We start from the raw sequence: 12,157 nt of genomic DNA on the forward strand, positions 1-12,157 counted from the left end.
ATATAGTATCTGTGTCACCTTTTTTTTTTTCAAAAATAAACTTTTTTTTTTTAGCACAGTTCTATATTTATAGAAAAAATGAGAAGTTGACCCTTGGTTTCTTCTATTATAAGCCTCTCCTATTAGCATGGTGCTCTTGCTACAATGAATGAGTCCATATTGGTGCCTTATGATTAACCGATATCCACACTTTATGTAATTTCCTTAGTTTTTACATAATGTCTTTTTACCAGGATCCCAGCCAGGATACCCCACTATATTATTGTCCATATCCCCTTAGGCTTTCCTTGGCTATAACAACGTGCCTTGCAGGTTTTCCTTGGTTTTGATGACCTTGACAGTTTTGAGGAGTTCTGTCCAAGTAGTTTGTAGACTATCCCTCAACTGGGGTTTGGCTCCCGTTTTTCTCACAGACTGGGAATATGTATTCTTGGGAGGAAGACCACACAGGGACAGGCTATCACTGCCGCTTTATCTCTCTTGATGTTAACCTTGATCACCTGGCTAAGGGGGTTTGTTGGGTTTCTCCTCTAGGAAGCTACTCTCCCCATCCCCACCTCCATTTCTTTTTTTTTTTTTTTTTTAAGATTTATGTATTTATTCATGAGAGACACAGAGAGAGAGGCAGAGACACAGGCAGAGGGAGAAGCAGGCTCCCTGCAGGGGAGCCGGATGCAGGACTCGATCTCAGGACCCTGGGGTTAACGACCCAAGTGGAAGGCAGATGCTCCATCGCTGAGCCACCCAGGAGCTCCCCCAAGTCCATTTCCATACTGTGGCGTGACCTTTTGGAGTGTGGGAAGCATCCTTTCCCCGAAGAAGGGTCGCTAACAACAGTAGGCAGGGCTGGAGGGGGCTTGGAGAATGTCCTCCCCAAGAACGGGGCTCAGGGTGCCACCCGCGAGGAGGCGGGCGGGGCAGGGGCTCCTCGCTGACCTCCGGGCGCCCGCGGAACCTCCTCCGCGCGCACGGGAACCGGAGGGCCTGCAACTTTGTCCCGGGGGCCCGGAGGCCGCGGCCGGCCCGTTAGCGCTCCCGGCAATCACCTGGGGATGGGGCCGCGGCATGCCCGGCCCCGCCCCGGAGCGCGCGGGGGCCCCGACGAGCTTTCCGCCACGCGGGCTCCTCCCCGGCCCCTGCCCGGCCCCGCCCCCTCCCAGGCCCGGTCCCGCCCCGGGGCGCGCGGGGGCCGCCCCGGCAGCTTTCCGCCCCGCGGGCTCCTCCCAGGCCCCTCCCAGGCCCCGCCCCCTCCCGGGCCCTGCCCCGCCCCGCTTTCTGCCTGGCCCCGCCCCCTCCCGGGTCCGGCCCCGCCCCCTCCCAGGCCCGGCCCCGCCCCCGGGCGCGCAGGGGCCCCGGCAGCTTTCCGCCCCGCGCGCCCCTCCCCCGCCCCCGCGCTCCTTCCCCCCGGCCCCGCCCCGCTTTCTGCTGGCCCCGCCCCCTCCCAGGCCCGGCCCCGCCCCCGGGCGCGCAGGGGCCCCGGCAGCTTTCCGCCCCGCGCGCCCCTCCCCCGCCCCCGCGCTCCTTCCCCCCGGCCCCGCCCCGCTTTCTGCTGGCCCCGCCCCCTCCCAGGCCCGGCCCCGCCCCCGGGCGCGCGGGGGCCCCGGCAGCTTTCCGCCCCGCGCGCCCCTCCTCCGCCCCCGCGCTCCTTCCCCCCCGGCCCCGCCCCGCTTTCTGCTGGCCCCGCCCCCTCCCAGGCCGGGCCCCGCCCCCGGGCGCGCGGGGGCCCCGGCAGCTTTCCGCCCCGCGCGCCCCTCCCCCGGCCCCGCCCCGGCGGCTGCGGCGCTCCAGCCGGGAGTGTCCCGAGCGCCCCGAGAGCGCGAGCAGGACGGAGCTCCGGGCCGCCCGAGGCGCCGCGGCCGGGACGCACGCGGAGAGAGCCGCCGCCGCCCGCGTCCGCCCCTCGCGGCCCCCACCCCTGCGGTCGGTGGCCCGGTGAGTGAGGGCTCCCGGCCCGCCGGAGGCGCGGGGCGGGGCGGCGGCGGGGACCAGGTGGCCCGGAGCGCTTCCCCCCGCGGGGGAGCCCGGAGCGCCCGCGCCCGCCCCGCGCCTCCCGGTAGCGCGGCCTGGCGGGGGGGCGGGGGAAGGATGCTGGAGCCGGCTGGTCCCCGACGGGCGGCGTCGGCCTGGCTGCCCTCGCCTCGGGGCGGGCGGTGCGCAGCCTCCCCCCGCGGCCGGGGCCGGGGCCGGGGGCTCGGCGGGTCCCGGTGGCCGCGGGGACCACGGGGTGGGCCTGCGACCTTGTACCCGGTGCGGGGATGGCCGGCGGCCCGGGCCCCGCTGACCCGCGGAGCACTCGAGGGCCTGGGTGCCCTCCGGGAGAGGCTAGTGCTAGGAGAGCTCGTAGAGCGGGCTGGCTTCAGGAACTTTCCTCCGGTTCGGGAGGACGCGAGTCCCGGGAGCTGCGGCTCGCGGAGATCGTTTGCAAGGCGCTTAGAGAGAATGCGGAACCGTCCCGGCCCGAGGTCACCTGTGTTTACGCTCACCGCCTTTCCCCTTTGAGCTACAGTTTCGGGGAAGGATTCTTGAACTTTTCTCTCTCCCTGGGCTCTACCCCGCCCTTTGAAGGCTTAAAAAGGCAGAAACCAAGCTTATTGGTTTCCAGGACAGTTGTGAATTCCCTTCGGGGGAGAGAAATGAAGCTAGCCCGTTCTAGCTCGAGCAGGTCACACTTGGCCCCCTGCGACCTTGCTGTCCGTCCCCCCTCCCCCAATCAGTGACCTTGCTTCCGGGATTGGATGTGTTAAGACAGACTCTGGGTATCCAGGGTAGCCAGCCACTCTGCTCTCTCTCCCAGACCCCTGCTCCACCCCTGGCTGCCCGGACCCCACCAGGCCTGGAGTGGTGCCGTGAGGGGTGAGCCTCTTCCCTGCCTCTTCCCTGCTCACACAACAGGAACAAAAAGCTTGCAGGGGAGGGCAGGGCTGAGTCCAGGAGCTGGACCGGCAGGGTGTGTTCTCTTGCTCACCCCTGAATGGCTCTCATTATGTTCCTTGTTGCTTCCTTGCTTCAGTCCATTGTTGGAGATTCCAGGAGGATTAACAGTGCTCCTTCCCTCCAGGCACTGCCCGGTGCTTCTAGGTGGTCTCTGACAAGATAGGCCAGGTGAGGTGCCAGGGACACTTGTCGCCCTGGCATTGGGTGCTCAGTACCTCGGGTCCCGCATCCCTCCCCAATCTTGTCTCTTACTAGTCTCTTACTAGTTTCTGTACCTTGGTTACCTCGTCTTTAAAGTGGCGGGGGGGGGGGGGGGGGGGAATAATCCCCACCTCACCAGGTCCTCGTGAGGGTTAAATGAGTTAATATGTTATAACGATACAGCCCAGGCACTGACCTGAACTGGCAACTGGTACACCCTACCTGTGTGCTCCAGGTGAGTGTCCTCCACGCTGGGTAAAGCTTACGGCAGGGCCTGGGACAGAAGTAATCATCTGTAACTGTCAACAGTAATAATATGGTAATGATCGGGTCATTTCTTTTGTGCAGCTGGGGGTCCAGTCAAACTGAACTGCTCCTGCCAGTTCCTCAGCTTTAGTTCTTGTCATTCTGGGCTCCTAGAATGCCCTCCTTCACAATCTCTGCCCATTAGTCCCCACCTTCCTGGGAGCCACCCAGGGGACTGCTCCTAGCAGGAAGGGACAAGACATACTCTGAGCCCATGCAGCCCTCCTCCTCCTTCACTCCTTTGGCACCACTTCTCAGCACTCGCCTTGCTTTAGTGTTTGTATGGCCACTGTCTTATCTCTTCCCTGTCCTTTGTCTTTGGAGGGCAGTGGCTGTTTCTTACTCCTCTCCTGGTCTCATGGCACCCAGGATGGGCCTTGTCTAATATATGTGCTTTGCAGATGTTAGCTGCGTGAAAGAGGCAGGCCAGGGAAGTAAAGTTTTCCTTGATCTTCGACCTCGAAGGCTGAGTTTGGGTAGGCAACAAAAGAGAGCGTAAGACGGAAATAGTCCAGAGAGATGAGATAGGGGGCTGGCTGAGAGGCCCCTTTGACTCCCTGATGGAGCCTGGGCAGGGGTGACAGATAGGGCTGGCCTGGATTGCTCTACCTAGAAGGCCCAGATCGATTAGCGATGCCTTGCTCATGTGATTCAGGGGAGGATGGGTAGTTTGGAGTGTCAGGAGTAAGAATCCAGCCAGAATAGGTTAGTGTGGGTTCTTGGGAATTCACTGCAGAACAGAGAGAGGAGGGGAAAAAATGCTGATGTAGGCAGGAGGTGAGTGTAGCAATGAAATCTGTGTGGAGAGCTGGATATACAGAGGACCCAGGGCCTTTCTGGAGCTCCCCCCTCCTTCCTCTTGGATTCACCTCCTTCTTCCCTTTCTCCTTGAGCCTGAAGTAGCTCCTGGCACTTAATCCCATGGGGGAACATTCAGGGAAGAGTCTGTGTGCGGGTGTGCTTCACAATCACAGTCAAGCAAGCGGACTCAGGTCTTTCTGGACTTTTCTTTACAACACCTTCCAATGCCATTGTGCCCGGAGCGTCAGGAATTTGAGTGCTTCTCGATAGGAAAGCTCTTAGGGGAAATGAAGGAACTGAAGTTTCTTTGTTGGAGATTTGCATTTTTGAAAGGAGGTGTTGGAATTCAGTGGAGCTTTCTAATAACGGCCGAAACCATGCCACAGTGGGCCCACTGACCCTGGCCCCTGCACCCTATGAAATAAAGGTTTGATGTCACCCAGTGGTTTGTGTTTGGGAAGATCCTAACAGTACAAGGGCCCAAACAGTGACTCAAATACACCGATGTGAGAAGGTAATGGGTAAGGGCAACCGGGGACTCAGGAGACAGTTCTAATCCGTTTTGGGTCACTGGGACAAGCTGGATGGTAAAATTCCTACCTCAAATGGTTGTTTGCAGAATCTGGTGAGAAGATGTTTGCAAAGGGGGTTTAAGATCAATCGGGGTGTGGTCATGACAGTGTTGATCTCTTGGGTATATTACTGCAAGGACTCTTGAGACAGGATGGAGTGTAGATGGTTGATGCCTGGCTCTGTGATCCCTTAGTACCTGGTCTTCCAGGGGCTTGTGCTCCTGAAAGTCCCACTGCCTTAGCAGAAAAGAAGGGAAGAATTGTTCCTGAATTTGCCAGAAAAGTCTGTTGTCCCCAGCCTTTGACACCTGGAGCCTTGGGGAGAGGCTGGCTGGGAGGACAATGAGCTGAGCGGAGTCTGAATGAAAGTGGGGAGGAGAAACCCAAGAGGGGGTTAGCTGGGCTGGGGGTGGGGGGGCACGTGTAAGATTAAGCCTGGGAGTGGCATCTCTGGGGGGGAAAGGGTGTTTATGTGGGGGGTTGGTGATAGATGTGAGCTCGCTGTGTCCACCTAAAAGGTCACGGCTATTTTTAGGAAATGGGTGACAAAGCATGTTTCTATTGAACCAGCATTAGTGAGTACCCACTGTTTGCCCAGCCCTGTGCTATGTGCATAAAAGCAAAGTCCACCTCACCCAACCCTAGGTTGTCTGCCTGGATTCCCCTGAGACGCGGGATACTGGATGAGCACCAGGTCCAGAGGGTGGGCAAGATCATGTCCATCATCAAAACCATCCGTTTTGGACATGTAGCATTCGAGGTGTCCTACCACGAAGGCGGGTGTGTCTGGGGCTTGGAGGAATCTGGGTTAAAGAGACATTTTGTCTAGATTGTATCTGCCGAAAGGGCATGATGAGATTGAGGAACTCACTTTGAGCATCTGAGTAAAGGAACATGGCCCCATGAAGGAGCTATGAAAAGAGCAGTCCATGAGGGGAAAGGAAAGGCAGGACAGTGTCCGATCACAGAAGCCAGGGAGCCCACTTAAGTGGGAGTGGCCAGCGGTGGCTGTTGCTGTAGGAAGTGACAAGGAGGATACTCAGAGCTGCGTTAGCTGTGGCTGTTTTGCTGGGATGTTGGAGCAGAAGCCAGATGGGAATGAATGGGCGGGGGAGTTGCAGGAGGTGCAGATCTGGTGATGCTGAGTGAGACAAGCTTTGCAGGGAACGGGAGGGATTGGTGGTGCTGGAGGAGGCCCACACTGAGGGGGTGTTTGTTTCTCAGCTCATCCTTCTCCCGAGCCACCCTGAGAAGTTAGCAGCGTGGGTGGCCTGCAGCCAGCCCCCCCCCCCTTCCCCCGCGTCCCTCCATGTCATATGGACACAGGCACCTGTAAAGGTTTGCTTGTTTCACAGAATGGATTTATGCTGCACACCTTACTGGGCAGCTTGTGGTTTGATTAGTGTATCAGGGGCAGTAACTCTGGGTTAGTGTTGATCTGGGCCAGTAGCCACTGTGGAATGTTCTACGGTACAGAGGGACCATAATTTATACCACCTTTCCCTTATTGATGGGTATTGAGACCATTGGATATTTTTATAATTTGAAGTAGTGTTGGAATAAACAACCTATAGGAGGACCCTGATTGGAATGTCATTGAATGTATTTATTTATAAGGAAGAGTTGACATTTTTATGACATTATCTTTTCCAAATCAGGAGCAGGTTACAGGCCTCGTGGTATATCTTGACTAGATTATCATGAATGGGATTCCAACTGGATTTGCTAACTGGCTAAAAATTTTTTTGTATCCTTTCCACTTTTTTTTCTGTTTGTTGGTCATTAATTTCAACCTTTATCATTATTCATCCCTTCTTACTTTTGGCTTTGTGTTTATATTGCTCTAGCTGGTGGGCCTTTGAAAGGCTCACCTTTCTGTTTCTTTATCGTTACTATGTAGATCAGGATTTTTTAAAATTAATTTATTTATTAAGAAAAAAAAATTTATTTATTAAGTAATCTCTACACCCAACACAGGGCTCAAACTCAGGACCCTGAGATCAAGAGTCACAGGCACTTCCAGCTGAGCCAGCCAGCTGCCACACCATGTAGATCAGTCTTGATCCAAGAATTTTGTTGTTATTGTTGTTTTGTTTTTTAAAGATTTTATTTATTTAAGAGATAAGTGAGAGAGAGAGAGGGTGAGCAGGGAGAGGGAGAAGCAGACTCCCCACTGAGCAGGGAACCCGATGTGGGGCTTGACCCGAAAGCAAATGCCCAGCCTACTGAGCCACCCAGGCTCGCCATCCGAGGATATTTTAAAAGACAGCATCCTATATTTCTAAGTAGTTTTGTGGGGAGTATGGTCATATTTTAATGTTGACTGCTGGTGTTTTCGGGTTATGATTAGTGAATGTGATCAGGAAATTTCTTCTTGCTGTGCCGTATTACGATTTTCTTTGTGGCAACTACATGATCCATACCGGAAGATTTCATGGATAGGAAGGACTGTATTCTCTGTGGGACACAGACTGTAGCTGCATCTGTTAACTTGAGCTTGCCTGCATTCCCCTGCCTATCGGCCCATCACATTCTGAGAGATGTTCCAAAAATTCTCACTATGATCTGAGTCAGGCTGTACTTACATTTGTTCTAGGGGTAGTAAGGTGACATCCGTGTTGGCTGTACACAGGTGTATCAAGCTTACCTTCACGGATTGTATTTTGTGTCATTTGTTGTTTATTTTAATGTTTTTGTCCTTTGGCCTTAAGTGCCACGTTATCTGCATTTTAGGAGAATATATGGCCGAGGATATGCGAGAATCCTTTCTTCTTTACCTAAAATTAATAAATAAGTGCATTTTGTAAGATAGTAGGTGAAAGGAAGACGAGAAATGTAGAGGCAGACGTCAGCCCAGGGCTCTGCACTGGGGCCTGTTTCGGTTCAGGCTTATGCTCAGCAGGTGGTGTTCAGGTCTCCCCCACCTGCTTCTCAGCTCCCCGATTATCATGAAATAATCCGGTCCCAGTGGTCCCCACAATAGCTGACTTCTTAGGAGTGATGGTTAAAGTGAGCCCAGCTGCTGCTTCTCTGCGCTGGTGACTCCTGCCCCTTCCTTTGTGTCCAAAGACCCGGGCAGCTCTGATTGGCAATTACCCTGTTCCTTCCTCGTTTGCGACAGCACATGGCCTTTCTCCATCCCGCAAGGGATGTGACAAAACAGTACGCAAAAATGTCCCAGGGCCAAATGTCAGATGCAGCTCCGATGGCTGGGCGTCCCGCTCTTGGTTTCGTCTCGGGTCATGGTCTCAGGTCATGATCTCAGGGGTCGCGGACTCAAGCCCTGCATGTCTCTCAAATAAATAAATCTTAAGAAAGAAAGAAAGGAAAAGAGGAAAGAAAGTTTCTTTTGTGCTCGGCACGTGACTGGGGTTTGGGCTGGGAGGAGGGCACAAGGCGGTGATAAAAGGACAAACTGAATGTGGTGGTTTCTGTCTTTGATGGAGAATTCAGACTGTTCACATACAAGGTATTCTCAATTTTATTCCTCAAATCTTGCTTTCTGTTTATTGTTCCTTACACTTGAGTGTTATTTCTGTCTTGATTCCTGCTGACTTGGGTAGGTTTCTCATCATCCCTCTTCCCTACCTCGCCTGCACTAGGATTCAGGTATGGCTGTGGATTAAGAGAGGAACCCCCCTCTCTTTTCAGAAATTGGAGGTCGGGGTCAGTGTCTACTCCCTGAGGATGTCCTGGCACCAGGCTCCTTGTGCATAGTTGCTCCCAGCATTCTCTAGGGCTGTGTTTTCAAATGTGAGCATATGTAAGGATAACCTGGAAGGTTTGTTAAAACACACATTTCTGGGCTCCACCCTTAACGGCTCTGATGTAGGAGGTCTGGGGTGAGGGAGGCCTGGGGATCTTCATTTTTGACGGCCACCCCGGCTGCATTGACTGCTCCAGGTGCTTCCCTTAACCTGTGTGGCCTGGGACAGCTGACTTTCCGGGCAGGGCCCTGCCTGGTTGCCAGGGAGGCTCGGTAACTAGTCCCTATTTGAGGCTGCCGTGTGCCAGGCAACAGTTTGTGATCTGTGACGGAAGTAAGAGAGGGCAGATGGTTGAAGGGGACAACCAGAAGTTCCTGGGACACCACCCACTGCTGGCCTTGATTTGAAACTCCTGCTGCGTTTAATTTGAAACGCCAGTCTTGCCATTGGCTAAGCCAGTATCCCTAGGTGGGGGAGCGGGAATGGTGTGGCTTTGCTGATGCTCTGCCTTGGGAGTCGGTCCTGTCCTCTTCGGGCCCCCGGGGTAACCTTTACATTTCCACAGTCCCTGCTCCAGCAGGGAAGGTGGGGGAGCCCAGAGGTGTGCGGAGTGGAGGGGAGCCAGCCTGGGCCCTGAATGCATCGGCCTGGAAGCTGGGAGACCTGGTTCTGGCGTCTGCCCTGCCCCCCCCCCGCCCCCCAGTTCTGGGACGTCAGGCAGACAGATCCTTCTACTCTCTGGGTCTCGGCTCCCCCCATAGTAAAATAGGCCAGTTGAGGCAAATGAGTTCATGAAAGCCACTTCCAGGTCCAGGATTCTAGGGTTCCTGTGTGATCCAACGCCAGTACGCCGGGAACTGACTTTTTATTTCTAAGAAGTGTCTTTCAGAACTGGCTTGCTCAAGTCCATCCCTGCGGTAAGGCTCAAACACTACCCCATTGCCATCGGCCCAGCCTGCTTTGTCCGGAACATCCCCCGGCTGCTCAGCCCTAGGTGCCAGCCCTCAGAGGACAGTCTGAGGCGCTGCCTGGCTAATGATTGACATGGGCTCCAGCTGGTGGTAATCCACGGCCTGTGGGTGGGGAGCTCAATGTTTAACAGTCCCTTGTGCAGGTTTTTTTGTCCAGTGCCTGGGAAAATGTGGCCAGGACTGGTGTAGTGCTGCCCTGGGGCTTTCTGGCTTATTTCTGGGGTTTAATGGTACTGTGCCCACACCTGAGAGCTGAGGGCAGGGCCCTGGGGCTCCGCCATCCCTGCGGACGGTAAGGCCACTTACCCCCTTCCCAGTAGTTAGGGATGTTCACGTACCCTCTCCAAACACTTGCGGCCCTGCCTTGGTGTGGGAGGGAGAGAAGAGAATGTCCTTGATGGACGTGTCATCCTCTCTGCCCCCGGAATTCCTGGAGCCTGTGCACCAGAGCTCCAACCAAAGAGGCCGTCAGAACAGGTGCCACCCAGGATATGGAAGAGATGAATCAGGGTCCACTGGTGTCCTGGCAAAGTGTGAGGACGTCGCCGTGCCCAGCACTGTGCTAGTTAGCAGCAGGAATTTGAGAGGCCTGTCCTACAGCCTGGGGTTCTGGCCCTGGCACCAGTCAGGTGTGTGACCCTGGTTTGTCAAGAATCCTCTCTGTGGGCAGCCCGGGTGGCTCAGCGGTTTAGCGCCACCTTCAGCCCAGGGCATGATCCTGGAGACCCGGTATCAAGTCCCATGTTGGGCTCCCTGCATGGAGCCTGCTTTTCCCTCTGCCTGTGTTTCTGCCTCTCTCTGTGTCTCTCATGAATAAATAAATAAAATCTTTAAAAAAGTGTATTAAAAAAAAAGAATCCTCTCTGAGTCCCGCTTCCCTTGAGGTGATAATATCTGTCTTGTAGGAATATTGTGAAGATGAATAAGGTGATATAATGAGGGATTATGTGTCTCGATCATAGGTACTGGGAAAAGGGAGTACTATTAGCATGCTAGAGGACGTAGAAAACTATTTTAGGCCAAGTGTTGATAAGTTCCAAGAAGAGCAATCATTAGGGGCAGAGACATCAGGGTGGGCTTCCTGAAGGAGGTGGAGCTCCATCTTGGCCAAAGGCAGGCTGGAATTGACATAGACATAAAGGAGCCAAGGAGGACCGACCAGGTGGAGGGAACTATCTGAGCAGAAGCCCTGAAGGTAGAAGGTGCCAGGATAAGCATGTATTTCCTGTGCTTCTTTCTGTCACACAAATACCTCTGGGAAGCTGCTGTTTTCTTGCCATGGCACAGTATGGCTCTTGGCCCAGGCCCTTTGGCAGAGCTTAGGATCCCACCTGCACCGGGGTCAGCCTGTACCTGAGATCTGAAAGAGAACCTTTTCCTCTGCTGTGAGCTGTGATCTGTGGGGATTTCTTTCCACTTCCAGCAGCACAAGGCTGGCTGGGGACGTTGTCACCATTAGAAGAGAAGCCGCTGGTAAGTGTTAGTTGAAGGAGAGGTTTCCTGGGGCTTCTAGGTGAGGCTGGGATGCCTCAGCCATATGGTGCTGGAATAGACATTCTCTCCTGTCTTCTAGGTTTGAGGGGAGCGAGCTTCTCCAAAGCCATTTGAGCAGGTGCTGGCTCCCTGCTGCCTCCCATCCTGGTCCTATCCACTGCCCCTCTCCCCCCAGGTCACCCTGAGAGGGCATCTGTGCTGGGCTGTGGGCTTTCATGAGGCTCCTTGCCTCTTAACTGGCAGGGCCCTGGGTGACATCATCTGTCCCTCTGACTACACGTGCAGGTGTCTGCAGGGACAGCCCAGGTTGGGACACAGTGGGCACACCTAGCCGAAAGTGTGTGCCGCCATGAGGAAAGGTAGGACCTGTGTTGCTGCATTGCCAATTTTTCCGTTAAATAATGATGATGATGATGATGATGATGATGATGATGATGTCAGGCCCAGAGTCTCTTTTCCAGCCCCTCGACTCCCCACTAGGAAGTAAATGTGAACTACGAAACCCTCCTGTGGCCCCAAGGTCCACAACCATGACCCCTCGCAGGCTCACCCATTTATTAAGTGAGGGAGAAAGATGCCCAGAAAGCCTCAGGTTGACCAAGGCCCATCAGACAGAAGCTGGTTCTCTAGACTGTTCTCCCACCTTCCTCTCCCAAGGAATGCATTTCATGATCCTCTGCTACAATCTCCGTTCTTCTAGGAATGCCCTCAGACCCCCTGTGGGTAACTTCCTGCAGCTGCGCTCTCCCTCTCCTGTGTATGTCCCCAGGCAGGAAAGCCTGGTGTGGGCCAGGCCTTGGTTGTTCCCTCTGCTTTCCCAGGTAGTCTAGCCCAGTCCTGGGTAGCCTCTCTGAGCCCCGAAATGGAATTACCGTGAGAATAATGGAGTGTAAGCTTCAGGGGACCCCCTCGCCCCCACCTCACTTGTCTTGGCCCTTCCAAGGGAGGGACCCCAGCAGTGAATTCATAGAGTCCTAGCAATGCCGTGTATCCTCTTAAGGAAGGCCCTGAAAATTGTGTAAGCTCCAGGCCCCACAAAACCGGGACCGGCCCCTGTAGCTGCAGCAGCTGGCTGAAATCCTACCGTCTGGACAGTGAGCTCTTATTTGGGGGGCAGGAGGTAGGGGTCCTGGGCCAGCCCCCTTAGGATCTTGCTGTGTCACCTTGGCAA

General features: G+C 55.0%; 1 protein-coding gene across 2 annotated transcripts in view; it reads left to right on the forward strand.

The window, feature by feature from the left end:
* The first annotated feature begins 1,775 nt into the window (after nucleotides 1-1,775).
* Nucleotides 1,776-12,157, forward strand: part of ANXA11 (annexin A11) — a 39,857-nt gene continuing 29,475 nt past the window's right edge. The window contains exon 1 of one of the 2 annotated variants that reach the window (XM_025434294.3): nucleotides 1,776-1,932. The gene's annotated coding sequence lies outside the window, so the exon portion shown is untranslated. Of the gene's footprint in view, nucleotides 1,933-2,752; nucleotides 2,854-12,157 lie in introns of those variants that run through there. The other variant, XM_035715411.2, reaches the window with a different exon arrangement.

This window comes from Canis lupus, chromosome 4, assembly GCF_003254725.2.
Source record: "Canis lupus dingo isolate Sandy chromosome 4, ASM325472v2, whole genome shotgun sequence".
NCBI lineage: Eukaryota > Metazoa > Chordata > Mammalia > Carnivora > Canidae > Canis > Canis lupus.